Source organism: Rhopalosiphum maidis, chromosome 4 (genome assembly GCF_003676215.2).
Source record: "Rhopalosiphum maidis isolate BTI-1 chromosome 4, ASM367621v3, whole genome shotgun sequence".
NCBI classification, from domain to species: domain Eukaryota; kingdom Metazoa; phylum Arthropoda; class Insecta; order Hemiptera; family Aphididae; genus Rhopalosiphum; species Rhopalosiphum maidis.
In genome coordinates, this window is record NC_040880.1 from 55,583,169 (window position 1) to 55,587,384 (window position 4,216).

At 27.8% G+C, this 4,216-nt stretch overlaps 1 pseudogene; it reads left to right on the plus strand.

Annotated features, from left to right (window-relative positions):
• The first annotated feature begins 1,094 nt into the window (after positions 1-1,094).
• On the plus strand, positions 1,095-3,930 carry LOC113559657 (annotated as a pseudogene).
• Positions 3,931-4,216: the final 286 nt, after the last annotated feature.

Below are 4,216 nucleotides of genomic sequence, written 5' to 3' on the forward strand. Positions count from 1 at the left end.
TTTAGCTAATCATTTAAACTTCTTTAAATGTAAACTACCACAAACATTTAATACAGGTAATAATGTTGTTATGTTCTAATATAAAATAATAAAGACCTAACAATTTATATAATAATTTACCACTTAATTAATATTTTAGTTTTAATTTTACTCTCTAGTAGCATTGACAAGTAAATACTTATTTCCCATATCTTGCAATCATACGAGTATGCAACTAGTAAGTCTAAGGGCGTAGCTAAGGGGAGGGTTTCAGGGTTCAGACCTCCTCAGAAATTTTTTCTTGAGATAAGATTGAATAGCTTTAAATGCCTATTATATTTAAAACTTGTATAATATAACATATTTATACTCTAAACCTCCCACCATATTTTTTTCTGGCTACGGTCTTGAGTAAGTCAAATTCATATCAAAACAATGAGTTATAAAAATGTCATTAGTATTGTTTATCTATACCCATAATGTGATGCCCCCTAAATAAGGAATTGATTATAGTTTAGTATACCAATTATAATATTAAAATTTGTTTGTAAATTTAATTTATATTATTTTAAATAAATAACCTATTTTGAAAAATATATGTTAATACACAGAATTGTTGATAAATTAGAGTATGCACCTTTCTTAAATAATGCATCTCATTGTGAAATTCGAAATTGTGTACAGAATCTATGAAATATATATATTTAAATTAAATACTATTCCATATATTTAAAATTGCATTTAAATATGATAATTTTAAATTCAGTGTAACTCTGTATATATTTATTTGGTTAATAATCTGAAAAATTACAGTTATATATTTTATTGTACTATTTGAATACAGAATTAATGTTTTACATTATTACATAGGGAATTCAGAAAAAATTCTCCGAGATATTCAATCTATTGCGTTGAAAAAATGTATCCTAAACTTGAGATCGTTGATTTCATAAAAACGGGTAACATATTATTTTTTTTTGCTTAAACAGTTTTTGCTTATTAGTTTATTATTTGGCTTCATAATTATAATACAAAATTAATGGGTTGTAATCCTTATGCTTGCTTCTACATAATTCTTTTTCAATCAAAATATATTATACGTGAATGATAAAAATAGGTTGCCAACATCAGATTGGAAAATCATGATGCAGACTCGTTGTGGTAAGCGGTGCCCTTATATTGATGTGCCTTGCTCTTTAATTTGTACTCGTTGTCAAGTACATTATCATACAGACTGTGTCGAAGTAAATGTTCATTTAAAAACTGTTAGTTATATATGTTTAGTAAGTGATCATTTTAATTTCATTATTAATTTTTTTTAATCTATAAAACTGTTTATTCTATTTTTTTATTAATATTTGTTTACTTAGCACTGTGGAATTATATTGAAAGAAAGAGATACTGATGTACAATCATCTCATACTTGGTTGTTGGTGCTACTGAATCGGAAAAAACCACTCGTTGAACTGATTCGTACAAGACAAGTTCATCAAGCACCAAGCACGCCAATTTCTAAATTGAAGAACCACATTATAAATTGATGAATATAGAGATGGAAATGTATCCAAAACTAAAATGGTCGATGGTAGTTTTTATGAACAGTATGTTTATGAAATGAAACAAAAACGAGGATCTAGTTTATTGACTATTGTTATTCAAGAGCCCAAAAATTTAGAAGAGTAAGTTATATTTAATTTTCTCTATCCTTTGTGGGAATGTAATAAGGACAGGCATACAGTAACGTTGGAACATAATTACCATGCACTCTGGCTTAGAGTATAGGGCTGTAATCTGGTGTCCAACAACTATGAATGATAGCTATCAACTGAAAGAGTCCAACGCAAGTTTCTGAAGTGTATATCTTTCCGGTTATCAATTGATTGTACTTCTCATGACCTACAACCTAGTACTTTCCGCCTGGGCTTGACCACACTGGCTGCCAGAGAGTTGATATATCATTATTGGAAAAGCCCATTGGTGGTCGAATCGACTAGCCAGTTCTTTTAAAAAAGGATCAATTTTAGGATCCCAACTTTTAATTCTCACTGTATCTTTCCTTTTCATATTCCTTTTTGTTCTATAAACTATTTTCAAATAGTCCTATATCACGTAAGATTAGCGAACGAGAATCCATCGTTTCTATTTGGGGGGCTAAACCAGTTATTTATGTAATGTTCACAATGTTTTGTATTTTATACTATTACGTTTAATAAATAAATAATTAAATATTTAAGAATGCTTTTATAGAATTAGATGAATAAAATCATTATATAATGAATTTTTTTTTCAAATTTTACAGGAATTCTGAAATGAATGGTTCATTTAAAGAAATGTCAACTACTTTCGCATCTATGCAAACATTAAACTACATGGTTAAAGCATTGGGACACGTTTTTAAATATTTAAATACACGTGAGCTTGTATCCGCTTCTAGAGTATGTACCGCCTGGAATATAATTGCAATGAACAAGTTATTAGTAAGTATCTATAAACTTTAAATTTTTTACAATATATGTTTGCTAATTTATTCAATTATTTTTAGTGGCAAAATTGTCGTTTAAAAATGCTATGGTCTATGACTGGGAAAGGTTTGTAGACTCGATTGATCAACAAAGAACTGATACGTTAGATACTAGACGAATGTCAATACCTGTACAAAATGATGAATTCAAAAATTTTTGGTTGCATTTTTCCAAAGCAATTAAAAGAGCACAGAATTTAAATTCATTGAATTGTATAAATGTCCTACCCATGTAGTTGAAGATATTATTCACTCATTACCTCAACTTGAAGTACTTAATGCAACTTCAATAAAGTAATAAAAAAAAAAATATCCAGTTTTTTTTAAAAATTATTTTAATAATTGATTTTATTTTTAGAAATCCAAATGTAACAAAAGAGACAAAAAATCCCCATGATCTTATGGCCCTAAACTTAAATTATTTAGGCCAAATGACAAACCTCACTGAGTTAAGACTAAAAGGTTTAACTGGAATCAAATTAACGTCATTGCCATCATTTGAAAATTTAATAAATTTAAATAAATTTGTAAGTTTATTAAATAACTTAATATTTATGGAAAAACAGTTAAATATTTATTATGTTTTTACTATTTAGTCATTAACCTCTATAAATTCATTTCCAAAAGACATCTGTCAGAGTTTGGATACTATTACTGATAACATAGAGTTTTGGAAATTGGTGATTGCGATGTCTTATCAAAAGATTTTGCTGTGTCACTAAAAAGATTTGTCAATTTGAAATCGTTGAGACTGGAAAATTGTTACGGTAAATGGGAAAGTTATGTACAAGACGTTTTTACTGCTATAAGGGGTCTTGAAAAGCTTACTATTCTGGAATTGGTAAACATAGAATTCAGTAATTGTGTTGAAGATGAGTTGGAAAAATGTGTTGGCATTAAAGCTTTACTGATTATTCCTACTTATATGAGCAAAGTATGTATACTTAATATGCGTTAAATTATTTTATACAATCTATTTATTTATATTTAAAACTATGGTTGTCTTTATTTTTTAGTCTGCAATTACCAACTGCCACTTGATTGACTGCCTCGAGAAACTCTCCAAGACATTAACACACTTGGTTTGGGGATTGACTCGTGAATTGCTCTTTGCTACTGACTTATTCATAACTCAATATCAACAAAACCAGCATAGTATTGCTTGTAATTTAGTAATATCCCATACCAACGAAAAGACCAACCACATACCTATACTAAGGACAAGAAAACCCAGACAGCGACCAGAAGAAGAGTCTGCTCCCGAAAATGACAAGAATAAAGACAAATTAGATGAAATTAACTTACTTTCAGTTACTGATCTAGAGAAACTGTTAGATACAATGATGCCAGATGCTAAAACTAGGGTAATAAAGGTTCCCTTTTCAAGAACAGTTAGAGTTTATTTGAGTGAACAGTTTAATTATCTTTGAATTAAATGTTTAGTATTCATTTGTTTCTTTACATTAAAAACCTTTCATATTATTATTCTATTTTTGTGAACATGACAAATTTTTGTTCGTAATTTAAGGTTGAAGATATTAATAACAATTTAAACTATTAGTTATAACTTATAATGTACATGTATTATGTTTTTCTATATGTATAATAAAACTCATCATTAAGCATAAATGTTATTATACATTTAATAGATTTATAATTGTAATAATTTTTTTCATTTTGTAAATAATATAAAACTATAATTTGAATCTGTAAATT